The sequence below is a fragment of the Fundulus heteroclitus genome, chromosome 6 (genome assembly GCF_011125445.2).
Source record: "Fundulus heteroclitus isolate FHET01 chromosome 6, MU-UCD_Fhet_4.1, whole genome shotgun sequence".
Lineage (NCBI taxonomy): Eukaryota > Metazoa > Chordata > Actinopteri > Cyprinodontiformes > Fundulidae > Fundulus > Fundulus heteroclitus.
The window spans coordinates 26,411,410-26,428,965 of NC_046366.1; positions in this window are offsets into that span (position 1 = coordinate 26,411,410).

Sequence of the window (17,556 nt, forward strand, 5' to 3'; positions counted from 1 at the left end):
CACATCGGATAAAAACAAGTTTTTAAACTTGCTTTTAAAGTTTAGCTCAATGTAATTTGTTTTGTGTTTTAGTGCGTTTGTGTAATATTTCATGCTGGTTTGTTGATTTGATGTACTTTTTTTGCAAAGAGTCTTTGCATATTCAGAAAAGCGCTTTTAGATAAAAAAATATAATTATCATTATTATATTTTAGCTACCTCACGCTGTCTATTGCACAGCAACAGCTCAAGCAGATCTCTTAGCTCTTCTTGCACAGTACAATATCCAGAAAATGGGGTTGTGTTGGGAAAAAAAACAAGCTCAAAAAAACGCATACCGTGACTCACAAAGTTTACAAGCGACTTTAGAATAAAACAAGCCCAAAGTCACTTAAAGATAAGCAGACTTGGCAACACTGACTACAACACCGGGCACTCTCCTTGGGTGCAACTCTCTGCTGGTAAACTATGCAAATTACAACTGCAACTCCACACATCTGCACATCATTTGCGGAGATGGGATCTTCTTCGTTAACCATAACAACACTACAATGTTATTACACATTTGAGGGTATCACATTAAGCATTGGCAGCTTGCTAAGAAAGGTCGCTAGGGAGTGACCCCATCAAAATTGCAGGGGAAAAAAAGCATAAACATAAATTACAAAATGAAAAAAATTCCACATCTATTCACTCATAATGTATCTTTTGACTTATACTTTTTCTGTATTCCATTCCATGTGGGGGTTATTATTTTTTCTGTATAGGCCTAATTACATATATTTCAATGGTAAGGGACGGCGGCCAAATGAGTGTGTATGTTTGTTCCCAAACGTTTGGCTTCCTTTTGACTTTTTTAAAACGAATGAAGGAATTTGGACCACATCGACCAGACTTAAAAATCCAGCAGCAGCAGGCAAGTGATCATGGGTGGATTTGTGTTCAAGTAGAGTTTATTGTTGTTGTTGTTATCCTCGATATCCAGTACCCGTCAATTTTTTTTTTTTTTTTATCAAAGATGCGGTTCAGGCAATGAGCCTTCCTGGGTCCGATTCTGCCTGAGGTCTCTTCCTGTTCTTGAGATCTGAATTCATAACTGAATCGGGTCGTATTAGGTTTCATTTTTAGCTTGGATGACAGTTAATATGAATGATTGGTATCCAACAACATGCTTTGAGTTATTTTTTATTAATTGTGACTGATAGAAAGTAGAAAATGTCATAATTTAGCTTTTTCAAACTAATTTTCATATTAGCTCTGATGAATGAAGTATGTTTGGCATGTGTATGTATAGACGGTAATATCTGAAAATAAGTAAAATAAAGGATAAATCAAGTTTGTAAACTTTTCTTTGTTTTTCCAGTTTCTAAACTAAAGTACTGTGGCTCTTAGGGGCCTCCACGTTGACTTTTATTTAAGGAGGCTTTTAAAAAACATATCATCTGTCTTCCATTCCACCTTCATCAAATTTAGTCCTCTCTCCTGTGGCTAGTGATAATATTGAACTGCAGACGTTATCTCTTCTCTCACACATCACTCTGACAGTAAGGGGGAGCATGTTAATGTCCCACATGGTTCTGGAGGTAGCATGCTAATTCATCCGTGGCCCAGTTGATTAATGACGAATAGCAGTGGAACAGTAAACACATCATGCTCCAGGAAGCTTCACTGATGAGTACATCTGCACAGGATCTTAAAGGTGCTGTTATGATCTCTGGATTTTAGTAATTTCTGGAAGGATCTTTAGGTTTTGTGTTTTCTTCCCCTGGTGCTTTGCGAGGTCTGTTTTTGCAGGTCTGTTTTTAAAGTGCATGGGTTTTAATCAATCATCTTGGCTAAATAAACTGCCTGCTCTTGAATCATTCAGTACCAGGGGTGTAACAGCACATATATTCATACCAAAGTTATCCAGTGAAGCCCTAGGTGGCGGGGGTGGGGGTGGGGGTGGGGTAGGTATGCTTGAACATGCGCAAAAGGTTTCGGTCCAGATGTAAGTTGCGCAACGTTCTGTAGTGCAACTTTAAAAAGTTACACCAAAGCAAGACAGAAAGGATTCTTAGAAATCACAACACTCCTCTATGTGGGAACATTAAGGTTTTTCATGCAGTGACAGCAGAGAAAGAAAGGGGATCTGAATCAAAATGTTATGTCAGCATACAGATTTTCAACCATGAGGTATGTAGCTAGCTCTGCACCAAACTGGGCCCCATTTCACAAAGGTGGGTTAGTGGATATTCCTGCATACCCTGGCTTTTCCGTTTCAGTAAGCTCGGAAGCCGTTACCCTGAGACAAATTATGACAAGTTGCTTTGTGACACAACCCTGCTTGGTAGCAAGGTTGTTAGGCCTAACTCTGAGTTTTTCCTACTTTTTAGCTGAGATCTGCACAGCGACAAGTCGGAAAAGCCACGTCCTTTTCTGGAGAAGCTTGTATGCTGAAGTGCAAATACTCCACGGAAATCTCTGTCGGGAGAGGCTGATCAGACCATGATTAAATGTCTTTTCAAACGTTAAAGTTTTCCAACACTGTCAATGTTTATCCTGAAATTCTCAGCCCACACATCGCTCTTATAACACAGTGAAGGGACACTCTCAGTTCTAAACAGTTTCTTTGTGCTGCACTTCGTTTTTTTGCCAACGGCAGCTTTTTAATAACCAAGGTGATGCAGATGTTTTTGAGCCTCTCGACACTGTTAGGGCACATTTCTATATTTAAATAATGCCGCCTTTATTTTAACTTAAAATATAAATATAGCCTTTTTGATTTAGTTAGTGAAAAGTGAGGTTAGCACAAATTATGCGCCTACAAGAAAATCAGCGTCAACAAATTTTTTTAGAAGAATATGCAAAGCCAAAACCTGGCAAAAAGATGAATGAACTTAGTAATTTCAATAACTCACACCACCACTTTATGAATGGCAAATGTTGAATATAGCCAATTAATGCTTCAGTTTGTTAAGGTTAAACATAAGAGTAGCTTACCTGTTTAAACTGGTTTAGAATGGGTTTTTTTATTGTGTTTTTACTGTTTTGTTTTAAGGTTTGACTGAGTAAAAAGGCCTGGAGCTTACAGGCTAGCTTTGTTCTTGAAACAAAGCTTTGCTGATGTGTTTTACGGTTATAACAAACTTTATTTCCATAAGGGTTTTATACACCGATGGGACATTAATGTTTGTGTTTTCCAGTCCGCTCATTACAGGAAAATATATCTTAAAAGCGTTTTAAATTGGCACCGAATGTCCGTTTAGCGCTATTAGCCTCTTAATAACGTATGGCAATTTAACGTAACTCCAGTTTGTTTTAAACATAATGCTTGTCCTCATTTAGCTGTGCCATCACCTGATAGTGCTGCGAGCATTAGTATAGGATTATAAGGGAAGATTAATGTCAATTTAGTGGTATTTCATGTAACTTTAGGATTAACTCATCAAGCTAATGTAAACACTGCCAGGATGAGCTCTGACACGTCATTTCCAGACGATCATCCGCTACAGCGCCTTCTAGCTTCTTACATCACCATTTCGAGTCTTAGTTATTTCCTGGAGAAATAACTGCATTAATAGAAATCAAGTGTCCTAAAGGTTATTGATTTTTACTGAGCAAATCATTCTTTAAAATGTTATTTCCTTAAATAATGTTTTATATAACTCAGATTTGCATTGTGAATGGGTTGAACACATACAAAATGTTGTTCTAGATTAGTTAAAATAATTTAACCTCATTCAAGATGAACTTTGGTTCTCTAACTTAAATCTGCAGTTAAATCCCAAGATTCACTGAATTATTCTAATGATGATGGTTTTCAACTATCTTTATAGATACATAAATACTTTATTGATCTCCTAGGGGAAATTCATGTATCCCAAAAAGCTCATGAGTGTAAAAACCTAACATTTAACAAATACATAACAACAAAAGCAATCAAGTATTATTTGTCCTTTTATTTTAAGTGTACATAGTTCCTTAGTTTAATTCGTCTTAGTTGCTTAGTAGTTACATTTCACTAGCCTAGTAGAGAGGATTTGTTGATTGAAATATAGTGTTAATTCAGATAAACAGCATTCCATAGTGATGTTCTATGGATTTTATTTCTGTCGATAAATTCTTGAACTTGAGGAGAAGTTGTCACTCATTTATTCTATATGTGTGCAGAGTTTGCTGTCAAAACAATGCCAGTGTTCGAATCACCCTTTCAACTACTGTCCTAATTTCAGCTGATATTCACTGGACAATACCTAAGAGATCAAGGGTTATTTGTAAAACATTAAATAACTTAAAAACATGCATAATGTCACAACACCTACCTGTTAAACTACCCAAAAACATGACAACTGTATGTGTGTGTATGCGTGAGCGTGTGCGTGTGTGTCTATGTGTGTATGTTGTGTTTCAGGGATAACTCATTATGACTTTTAATGACCTAAAATTCAAACCACAGGACTCAGACCTGACTTTAGACTTGCCCAACTTAACTTATTGACTTGACCAAAAGGTTTGAGACTCGCTTGTAACCTATGAATTAATGACTTTGCTTCATTTCTGGAAACTGGTTGCATCTGAGCTTAGAGCCTGGATCTTTATATTGGCAAGTGGCAAGCAAGCACATATACGGATCACTTAATTTTAATAACAGAAATCACATGAACAAGGGCTTAAAAAATAATGTAAAAAAAAAAACAAAACTAATTTTGATTGACAGCATCATTACAGAATTGTTCCCATGTTGGTAAGCATTTTACATATTCTAGCTCTCAGCTTAAACCAATTTCCCACTGTCACATATTGTTTATGTGCTAATAATGATGCAAACAAAGAACACAGCAGCAATTCTGTTGATACCATTTTCTGTGTGAAACCTGGAATCTCATATCAGATGCACTCCAGAGCACCCAAAGGCTTTCTTACATCTTGTTACAAACGTCTGCTTTAGCTGATAAAGATAGAAGATGTACCACCGTCCTCTGATCGATAGCGGACCATCTGAGAGTTGTGCCCTTTCATCTCCAGACCGAATTGTCACCATTAGCTGGACCAGGAGACTGGTGTTGGCTTTAAAACAAAACCTCAAGCTGTAAAAACACGTATTGGATACAACAGCAAAATGCAGAAATATAAATTATCTATTAAAAGTTATGGTTTCATATTGTATAACATATATCTTTAGTAATCATTATGTCTGTGCTGCCAGCAGGGAGAGAGAATAGTACTCTGTATCATATCCAGCGCGGCTCTCTTCTCAGACAAGCCATGGGGAGGCGAGACAGAGAAACACAGTCTTACTCAGCTTGACTACTAATGAATGTGCGGAGCCCTCTGCCATTATCTGTAAAACTAGATCTTGCTCATGCTGTCCTCCAAAAATTTAACACGATACTTCCCTTTGCAGGAATTATAACTCTCACATGTGTAACATAAAGGCAGCAGGAATAAACCTGAAAGTGGTAAGAGAATTTGCAAAAGAAACTACACCAATACATAATATTCACTTAAAAAGATGCAATAAGTAAGATTTTCCCTGAAGTCTGCAATGCATGCAAATCGACAGAGGGCTGAATATTTGTAGTTAAAATAATTTGTTTGTGTCTGCTGAGTTGTAGGTACTCCATCAAGTGTGGTTTGCTTATTTTACATTCAAGTTCACAACATTTTTACTAACATCTCAACCAGGCACAGATGCAGTAGTTTGGGATTTTTCTTTTCCAGTAGAACATGTCAACAGCAGACTACACTCCTAATTACAATTGTTAATTTAAAAAAGCAGACTGTAAAATTCAGAATTACTCAAACGTGATAAAAGGAATTACTCCTTAATCTTTTTTTCCTGTTTTTGTTTGAATCATTTAAATAAAATCTGCATTCATTTGAATTTTTGATTTGTTTAAAACTTATTTTGAAGAATACAGACAAGTATAACAAATTATATGTTTATGTTATTTTAAAAAATCAACAAAGTGCATTGCCAGACTGAGTATCCGTAGCAATTTGAGACGCTGCTACTTTCTATAGCACAGAAAACCTGAACTCACAGAGTTATTAACGGTAGAGATTGCTTAATCCCTCACTTTTGCCCTAACGTTTTCCAAAAAACAAAGAGAGCAAAACACATTAGCCAAAATTGCTTTCTATAGAAAAGAAAACAAAAAAAGGCACTCACATTAAATAGCTTAGAGCTGTGGGGAAAAAACTCCTACAGATCTGTTCTGTTTTTAATTTTTTTTTCACAGTTCAAAGTTTCAGATTATTTGAAAAATGTTGATGCAAGATGCTACCTGAGTAAATACAAATGTTGTTTTCAAATGACAATTTATTTTTTTTAATGAAAAATAGTTAACCAAACCAGTGAAGACATCAAAGACCTCCTCCTTGTCAGAAACATAGCATGGAGAGGAGATAACTTCTGCAGCTAAAGTTGATCAAGCAAGTGAAATCAGAAAAAGTCTGTGTGAGGCAAATACGTTTTCATGCCACCATAACTCCATCAAAGGCTCCGCCTCGGAAAGAAAACAGCTACAGAAATACTTTTTATAAGACAGAAACACAAAGAAGTACACAAAATTAATAGCAGCAATATGGTTCTGTCATGCAAAGAGACACAGCTGAACCCAGAAACATTGAGCCAAGAGCAGAGTCTATGAAAAGACTAAAATACAGGGGGGAAAATTCCTTATAAAAATAATTTGTATTGTTCACTATAACCTGAACATTTCGACCTCCAGAAGCATATCTAGAGGCTGTTCCTATCAACTCTTCTGACATTTTGAAATTAACTTTCAAAGTTTTATGCTTCTGCAAGCAAAATTTTTCAAACGTTTACTCAGCTGTGATGTTTTGTATTGATATAGACCCCATCTGAGCAAAAGCAACACATTTTGAAGTTTTAAATATTTATCAACCAGACTGTTTGTTTCGTTTTTTGCCATCCCGCTATAATTTGTCAAAAGCAAGCGCCTGGAGGGATTGTAATTTTCTTTATGTGTTCACGGACACTGCGCGCTAATCAACAGAAGAGAGAAATGTGCCTCAGTTAAACTAATATTCCCTAATTTCTATCAGCTCCCCATTTCACAGCAGTGCTACCTACAAAGGAAGACCATTGTTTTGCATGTTGATTCAAAATGAGGCGAATATTAATTTTGGTGAACAGGAATGCCTGTTACCAGAAATAAATACAGAGTTTGACTCAAAGGCATGCCAAGGAACCAATAGTTTGTAATTAAACTAACACATTAATTTATTAAGTTTATTTTTATGTGCTCCCTGAGGGGGAATTTTTTTGGCATTTGTTCTGTACTAATTCAGGTCCAAGTGCTCCCACTTCTAATTTTGACAGTCCCAAATATGGTGTTGTTTTCCAGAGAGGCTCTTGTGGTTTGAAATGTTGGGATATGTGTGTGTGTGTGTGTGGGGGGGCCATCACTGTCTTTGTAGATGCTAATTTAGACACCCCAATAAAAGATCAGTTTTTAATCCGTCATTTGATGTAGATTTAAAGGCAATTCAAGAACAGCAATGACATAAATATGCATGTTTAAATGAAATTTAGCAGAAAAGTTCAAATGTGTGGACAGTTGGTAGAACTATAACATAGGTGTGCTGAAATGTGTTGGGCTGAGCTCCGTAGTAATGAAGCACAACACTCTTACTGATGTTATCTAAAAATCAAAACAAACTGAAGTAATGGTACCATTATGTATTACTGGCATGATACTTAAGGGATTTTAGAGGAGTCGTTTTAAGTCTACTTTAATTCATGTGGATTTGTTTTTCCATTTTTATTTGCATTTCAAATTCATTTACTAAACAGACTCTGTTCAAGGTGCTTGAATCATTACTTGGGTATATTCTTCACAAGTATTAATAGCTGATAAAGTTCAGTTATAAAGTATGCCTCTCACAGGTTTTCTCCTAACTCCTAAAAAACTTTACTGCATCGGGAAACACCACCTTGGGCTCTCTCCTTCCTATCCTTTCTAAACTGCTTACTGGAAAATTATGGCGGACCAGGAGAGTCACTGAAAAACAAATACAGACATTTCAAATTCAGCATTTAAATCATACAATTAGAAATCCAATTTGAAAAGCGTTTTGTAATTGCACATTTCCCATCAAATTATTTAGGAGGAATTGTGCATTGTATTTATTAATCCATTATTAAATACTGCAATTTGAAAATATATTTCCAAATCATATTTCTAATGGAGATTTTTGAAACACAAATCATAAATCTGATTAGAAATAACTTTCCTGATCGAACATTTAAAAGGTAATTCATCCATCCTTCGTCTTCCGTGTATCTGGGGTCAGGTTGCGGGGGCAGCAGCTTCAGTAGGGAGGCCCAGACGTCCCTCTCCCCGGCCACTTGGGCCACCTCCTCAGGAGGAATCCCAAGGCGTTCTCAGGCCAGCCGAGAGACATAGTCCCTCCAGCGTGTCCTGGTCTTCCTCTGGGTCTCCTCCCGGTGGGACGTGCCTGGAACACCTCACCAGGGAGGTGTCGGGGAGGCATCCTTACCAGATGCCCGAGCCACCTCAACTGGCTCCTCTGGACGTGGAGGAGCAGCGGCTCTACTCTGAGTTCTCCCCGGATGACTGAGCTCCTCACCCTATCTCTAAGGGAGAGCCCAGACACACTACGGAGAAAACTCATTTCTGCCACTTGTATCCGGGATCTCATTCTTTCGGTCACGACCCAAAGCTCGTGACCATAGATGAGGGTAGGAACTTAGATCGACCGGTAAATCGAGAGCTTCGCCTTTTGGCTCAGCTCTCTCTTCACCACAACGGATCGGTATAGCGCCCGCTTCACAGCAGACGCTGCACCAATCCGCCTGTCAATCTCCCGCTCCATCCTTCCCTTATTCGTGAACAAGACCCCAAGATACTTGAACATCTCCACTAGGGGCAGCACATCCTCCCCAACCCGGAGAAGGCACTCTACCCTTTTCCGGTTCAAGACCATGGTCTCGGATTTGGAGGCACTGATTTTCATCCTGGCCGCTTCGCACTCGGCTGCGAACCGCTCCAGTGAGAGCTGTAGATCACGTCCTGATGAAGCCAATAGGACCACGTCATCCGCGAATAGTAGAGACGCAATACTAAGGCCACCAAAACGGATCCCCTCAACACCTTGGCTGCGCCTAGAAATTCTGTCCATAAAAGTTATGAACAGAATCGGTGTCAAAAGGCAACCTTGGCAGAGTCCAACTCTCACCGGAAACGAGTCCGACTTACTGCCGGCAATGCGGACCAGACTCTGACACCGGTCGTACAGAAACCTGACAGCCCTTATTAAAGGGTCCGGTACTCCATACTCCCGGAGTACCCCCCACAGGATCCCTCGGGGGACACGGTCGAATGCCTTCTCCAGATCCACAAAACACATGTAGACTGGTTGGGCAAACTCCCATGCAAGGTAATTCCTTTTTCCATTTTCTTTTTCACCTTGCATTTCCAAATCCTTTTTGCAATTACATTTCTTTTTACTTTACTCTGTATATTTAGCAATTCCGTGTCCTATGTGCAACACCAGGAACAGTTTTGGCACATGCACAGTACCTCTTACCGTAGCCGTCATGTTGTGGCTGTCTAACAATTCCATTTAATATTCAATCTAAAATGTGCAATTACAAAACGCTTTTTAAATTGGATTTCTAATTGTATGGTTTAAATTTGAAATGGTTGCATTTCTTTTTCAGTTACTCTCCTGGTCCTCCATACCATGTCTAATAAATCACAGTGAAAGAACATGTGTTACTCAAACCTTTTTCAGTAACCCATCTCTTTTCTATTGTCTATTCATCTTAAACAGGAGGAGAAGAAGTAATAATCCGTGAAGGTTTGGTACAACTCTGGGCATCTAGGTAAATCGCCGCTATATCAGCTAGAAAGAAGAAAAGGCCCGCTGAAAATGATTAAAACGTCTATCAGAATCTGGTATTTCATTTTAGGCTGAAAGTATTCAAACAAAGAAGCAAAATACAATCTGAGTGGGCAAACTCTCTCTAGTGACCAGACAAGGACTTCTACTTGGCTACAGTTTATTTGTAACACAAAATTACCGCTCTGGCAGAAAACACACTAATTTAACCAGAATTAAATTAAGATTCCAGCTTTCAATGAAACCACTCTTTCAGTTCAATGCAGTTTCTTGCACAGCTCCAAATCATAAGGAGAATGATAAAAAAGGCAGTTTTTTAATAAATGTATTTGATAATAAAATTCATATATTTGAACTCATAGGCATGCACTATTTGTTCTATTAATTGTGAGTTGAGCTGCTTGATTCAGTCATTATGGCTGCAAAGCAAAACAGAACATGCTTCTGAAAATCTTTAGCTTTTTGAGGGAGGAGCCATCGTTTCTGTTGGCTTGCCCTGACTGCTGGCAATGTAAGCAAATTGATGCCATATTTTACTTCTGCTTTGTCAACAATCTCTGGACAGCTGGCAAAAGCGTTTGTGTTTGCAGCAATGCTCTGTGTTCCTTCACCATAAAAGCCGTACTGTGTGTTTTATGTAAGAGGGGGACAAAAGCAGAATGCCTCGCATGCTTAGGGGGAGACATAAATCCTTAAGTCACTGGGAATATTGTTCATATTAGAACAGCAATGCTAAGAGTTCTTGTGCTAATAAAATGGGGTGGTAGGAATAGGGGAATGTGTCATTGATACTGAGGACACAGGGGAACGTCTTTTTACCTTGCAAAGCAGCTAGATTCTCATGAGATTTGTTGTTTGTTGATCTTAAGAGAATCCATTATTTTACAAGGCTCAAGGCTGTTAGTTTGTGCTCACAATAGAAACCTTAGACTGCTCTGCCTCTCCTGCTGGTAGATTCAGTGGACTTTTCAGCATACGAATATTAACAGAAGCTCACATTCACCTGAATAGTTCTGTGATGCTCCGCTTCATTCACATGGTTCAAAAAGATGCTCCTTTTGCTCGCTTTTTATTATTATTATTATTTAAATATTCCCTGAATGTTAGATGAGTCATTGGTGATGCTGGCATACATACGGACATCCAGTCTGTGAATTGTGTATCATTTCAAATTCAACATGCTCATCGCTGAGAAATGGCTTATGTTTGCTCCACAGCAGCTGCATGGTATGCAGGTCATGTGTGCTTTGTTACCATAGCAGACCCTTGTGTTGCTACCATGGTGCAACACAAGGGTCTAGCTATGTGTACCTGGCTGCACAGTCTTTTGGAATTCGATATAAGCTTTTCTTAGAGTAACTTTTTTTTTATTAGTTACTCATAGGCATGGGGCAGTTAGCACCAATGTTTGCAAAGATTTTAAAAGGGTTCAGAGCCACAAAAATACTTTATTATGCCTTAGGGTCATTTTAATTTATTGCCAGAGAAAGTTACAAATGTATTGTAATGCCCCATTTCCCTTACTCCTGGCTGGTGCTGAGCACTACTGGCCAGCTGGCTGAAAAAAAACCTTTCCCTTCCTTACAACAAAGATAAAATTGCATGTTTGTGACTGTTATATTCAGCAGTATGTAAAAACACTCAGTCATCACATTGAGAGCAGAGGCACCACTATGTTACGTTGGCATAGTTAATTGTCTTTTAAAACCACAGTCATCATTTAGCATTTTGCTCTTAACTTAAGCAGCTGACTGCAGGTTTGCTCCCTGAGAACATATTCTGACAAACCGTTTCTAACCACACTGCAGTGTAGAATGATCCAGTGCAAGCAAGAGCCAGACATGATTTTAAGAAACTTGAAACTACAAAAAAAAAATTATAAACTGGAAACATTATGGAAAACAAAAAAGGAGCAAACAATGTGAGAAACCCACGAAAGATACAGAGATAAAAAGGAGAACCCAGCAAACGGAGAGCCCAGTGCTGTGCTTCATGTCTCAACCCGTTTCAGAGCATTCTGTCTGCAAGTCAGAAAACTGTGGGATTTACCATTGGTTACTGTTAGTGCTAACGTTATATTTAACTTAATTTTATGGGGTCAAAAGCTAAAAGGAACATGTTCACAGATGGATATTTTACAGCGCTGTAAAGTGTGCCACTGGTTTGCTCGGATAAAAAAAATAAAATAAAAAAAAACTCGGAAGCTCCAGTAGTTCTGCTACATGCAACCTGAATTACGTTCTGTACACTTGACAGCCATTCTGGAAACACAACTCCTCTGGAAAAACTCTGGCATCCTTTCCCACTTTGACTACGGACAATCGGACCTCCGAGTTCAATGACAGTACACCATAAATACTGACAAGAATATCAGGAGCAAGTCTCAATCAAAATCAAAATTAGAACTAATCTTGAAGATAACATTATTAAAATTGTAATAACCAACATGTGCTATTATTTTAACAGCAGTGGGCTTCATTGTTGCATTTTTGTTTTGAATATGAATTATATATTTTGTATACATGGTTGCTTTAAACTTTTGTTTTTTTTATAAATACTGTGGTATTTATACTCACATTGTCATCACATTGTGAATATCTATGGGCCTTAAAAAGCCTCATGCAACTGAAAAATTGTTATGTTGACAGCAACAGCATCAAAATATGTATTGTCTGCATTGTTGAAATTTTTTGCATGTCTAGCCAGAGTACTTTTTTTGCTCAAGCCTTTAGACAGTGAGTCCTTTGGTTCTCATCAAACGGCCGCTCTGAAGAGTCTGCTTGATGGCATTCTGCTGAGACGTCATCTTTTTAAAAAGGTTCTTCAATCTGCGCAGCAAATTTTCCAAAGCCCTTCTAGTATGATTGGATGTCAGGTTATGTTTTGGGTTATCATTTCGCCAACCCCACCCCGTCTTGGTAAAAAAAAAAAAAAAACTATGCAAACCTGAGCATCTTCATCAGAGTGACTTTGAGGCCAGGAAGCATCAATTTTTGCCTCCCACTACTACGAATTCTCCGTCGATCTAAAAGCAGCTATCCTCCTGATAGCAGCTGGTATCTAGAACATGCCCTTCTGTTGATGTTGGCAGGCTTTTTTTTTGTTAATTAGCCTCTCCACCACAAGGCCAATGAGCGTGGCAAAGCATTCATGCGCTCGCACCGAAAGATCACGCTGGTCCATTTTTTTTTTCTCCCCGTTTTATACTTCACATCGTCAAAAACTCCCCCACATAAACACACACAGTCAGATCCGTGCACACATCCAAACCAAAAGACGCCAATATTCTCTCTGCCTCTGTGAGGGAGAGGAGGAAAAGGAGCGGCACATTAGCATAAATCGGGATTACTATGCATGACTGTCACTTCAAAGATAATCAAACAAATTAGAAAATTCTTCAAGTGCTCACAAATGTTGGAACGTGTCACAGATAATCCACTTTGCTTTTATTTATTTATATATTTGTTGTTTTTTTAACAGGAGTAGTTAATATGTTTATGTAATTGAGAACAAGGTGGTGCTGCATAGCAATGGGAAATGTATAATTAATCAGGAGCAAAAGGGGACAACAGAGACGAAAAAAAAAACATAGACAAATGTCTAGACAATGCAACAGATATAAGTAGAACCCAATAATCGATGTGCTTTCACTGCCATCCGATCATCATTTGCTTCCCAGATGTAGGTTTCTTCACGTCGTATGCAAATGAGGAGCAGTGAGAGAGTTGCACTCGCAGTAGGGGCTTCTGTGGAAACACCCTGGTTTGCTAAGTATTAACTCAGGCTTGCTTTGTATCCATGCACCTATTGTCAAGTAGCAATGCACACCAATTTATGTCCTGATTTAACGTTTTTTTTTTTATAACATCTCTATGACATGATTTTACCTTTTTCATACACTGATGCTGATTTAACCTGAGGCAAGAATTTGACACGAGTAATGGAATATAACCATAAGGACGTTTCAACACAAAAACATATTTACCTGCTGTTCTGCCTTTGTGTTAAAAAAAAAAATCCTATTACTAATCAGTCTGCAGATAACACACTATAGTTGCCAGTATATTTGAACACATCCAAGTAATATGATTAAAATGAAGCACGATTTGAGGAGAAAGGGGATTTTTAGCATTGTTCGTGTCAGCCAAGCGACCCTGTACTTTATTCTGCCTTTATTCACATAGTTTATCTCACTGCTGCCAAGGTTGGTCTCATTCTCAATACGAGCCTATCCAGGGAGCATTTTAAAAATACATTTAAACAATCTCTACATACTTCAAAGGCATGTAGGCTGACATTTCTACATGATTTATTTAAACGTGACCTTTGTTATGTTTAACACATTTATCAGAATCTGCGTTTTTGTTTACATAAAACCCTCTTGCATTTGTGTATGCAGTAGTTTTACTTGGAAATTAGGATTCTTGCTGCACAACTGACATTCATTTGTGGCAAGAAGCGGAACGTCATCTCTGATATCGAGGCAGCATCGTGCTGTCGGTGCGCAACCTGAAGAGCTCGATTGTTTAACCGCACTTTAGATTAAAATGTGTGTTTCCAGCCGCCAGTGCAGTACACATGTAAATATGTAAATATCTTGTCACATTTACCACTATTCTCCCAATGATTTTTCACCCACCAAAAATAGAGTAATATAGGGTGTTTATAACACATTGGTATTATCACAACAACAAAAAATTATTGAAATTACTTTATGATACAAAATCAAATGAGGCTGCCTTTAAGTGCTGGATTATGCCTTCTGGTGCCTTTATATTGTTTACAGATTATTTTGTGGACCTTCCAAATGTATAATTATTAGTCCAAGCTTAGACCACTTTCAGACCCAGCAGTTTTGCTTACACTAAACCTAGACAAAATTATAAAGACGTATCATTGAGTGATCCAAATGAGGTTTGTATAGCTGTGATGTTGAAATATGAGAGAAACTACATCAGACGTAGCAAAAAAATGCAGCTAAATACAAGCCAAATCAGCAACTTATGTTGGTAGTTTCTGGATGCTAGTACCAGGAAAAACACCATTGTTGGCAGACTAAACTTACTAATGACAAGACCTGGAAGCAGAGACCCTCGCTTGTGCTGGATTTAGAAGCACAAGACACTCAAAAAATTAGTGCAGTTGTCATTTTGATATAATTTCATTTCTTGCTGAAAAACTTCAGTTGTTAAAGCAAACAGCCTCTGGGGACTGCTCACTAGTCTGAATTTTGTCCATTTTTGATTCCCTCACATGCACACCTGACAAATACCAATTTAACCCCTGCTGATCCCAGAATCAATAACAATTAACCGCACGCCCTACTGCCACAGTAAAGCTGCTCACTCTGCTGTACCGCTCAAAACTGCTGGGAGCTTTGCTGCATGTGAATTTAACAGCTAAAACTTGTGTAAAACAAAAAAACTCCTCCAGGCTGGTGCAATTGTCAGCTTGCCCAGTTAAATGTTTATATGTATTGTATAAAAAAAAAAAGGATCCACCAAGACTGTAAAGTAACCACATCGTATCTAAGAGCCCGGGGCCTCATCAAGCAGCCGTAAAGTTTAATAAAGTAGAATGAAATGTGATTCTCACATGGTGCCATTCATTTCCATAAGTTCTGTCTTTACTACCCTCATGCGTCGCCTCAGTGTCTCTTTGGGGTTGTAGAAGCTGGAGCGCACGCAGAACGCTTTCACAGCTCCAATTTCATTTAGCGTCATTAGAAATCCAATTCCCAGCAAATGACTTTTCAGAATTTCACAGCAGTCCCCTAAGATGTTCTTCCATGACCCACTTTTGTCTCAAGCAGCGACGGCGTCCTATTATGCTGCAGTTCACACTGTAAAAGCATATTCCTGAACAGCTCATATTTCTGAAAATGCGCTACAAGCATTTTTTTTTTTTATCAACAGTATGGTTTCTTCACAGTGCTTGGTGAAACTATCACCATAGTGGAAACTGGTTATTTGGTAGAACTTCCATGATCATTCAGAAATGCTGCAGCACCTTGTATTACAGTTATACATTATGGCCACTCCTACCCATTCAATTTGTCATATTTCTATGAGTAATGGTGAAAGGGTAACACAGACAATGCCATTGGGACATTTTGTAAGGTATTCTGGTATTTGCTTTTGGTGTTACAAACATATAATGCTAAATAAAATGCAAACTCATTTAAGGATAAAAGAAGTGGGAACTGATGACCTAAAAATACTCTACAAGTCCTATCCAACTAACCCCTACTATCAGAGATTTTACTAATGTTTGGGGGGAAATAAAGGATACAGCTTTGGTTGCTGGCCTTCGGTTTCTTATTACTGCCACCCGCTGGACTGAAGGTGGAGTAAATTTTTTTGAATGACTTCCCCATTCCTCATTAGGCTGATTTAAATAAACAGCCTGCTGCAAATGGAAAAGCCCCTAACTTAAAAGCCTCCAGGCAATCAAACCAAAGCCTGGGGGTATAAATCCTGGCTATAAGCCCGCCCTTACCGGTACCGGTATGGACTGCTAGGGGCGGGGCTACCCCCCTTTTTGTCCAGCTTTCTGGTTAGGCAAAAAACTGTCTTTTTTTTTTTTTTTACTAAATCTTTCTAAAAAAGAGACTTTAATAATGGTGACTCGTTTGAAAAAATGGAGAAGACTGAAAGACCTACTTAATTTAAAAACCGATGCAGCGCTGGCAAAGTATCTCCTCGACAGGTAAGCACCAGTTTGTTTGTTTTTATACTGAATAAAACAATTTCCCCTAGCAGTTGGCTTCTATTATTCCAACCAAAAAGCAGAAACTGAAATTTTGCATAGAGCCTGCCAGTCTGACAACAGCGCATACCTGTCCTGTGTAAGTAAAAAATTCAGTGGGGTCAGGGTGTGTGTATTTGTCTGTGTTTCACAGCAGCGACAGAATGACATAGGCTGTTGTCAGTGGCAGACTGGTGGCCCGTTGTGGATCTCTAGGGTGACCAGACATCCCTGATTTCCGGGAACAGCGCCCGTTTTGGACGACCTGTCACCTGTCCTCGGCAAAAGCACATTTGCTTTTGCCAGGGACCCCCTTTGGCTTCGCTCATGCTCAACATCCTCATCTCTCTTGACTTGGCAACTCGCGCAACACTCTCAGAATTGTTTGTGTGCTGTTCCAAATTGAAACACTAGGTGTGATTATTACTTATTGCTCCTTTAAGAAGACACCAGAAAAAAAAAAAACAGAATGTAATTTTCAGGCAGTGATGGTGAGATCGTCATGTAAGGCAAAAAAAAATTGAGACAGCTATGGCACATCAAAAAACAACTGTGCTCTGACACGGTTTCACATGAGGAAATGTATACCCATTGTATCAATAAACATTGTATATCCAAAGGTGACACATTAAATCATGTAGCTCTAACGAAGTATATTTACAAAATCGCCTTAGTGTATTATGTTGTGAAATGTGCTTCATTTGTTAATATTTTGGGCAAACGGTAACAAAAATGTTTCAAACATCAAATTATGTTAAAAAAAGGGAACTAGAAAAAGTCTTAAAGTAGCATTTTTTTTATCATAAAAACAGTTTTAATCATATTGATTCAGTAGGATCACAGGCTAATTTTCCTCCAGTGTTTATGCTGAAACTCTGCTTTGCTTGTGTAGTCTTGTCTGTTCAGGTAGATCTACACGTGCTGAGATAATGTTTTGTGATGTCCCCATCTGTT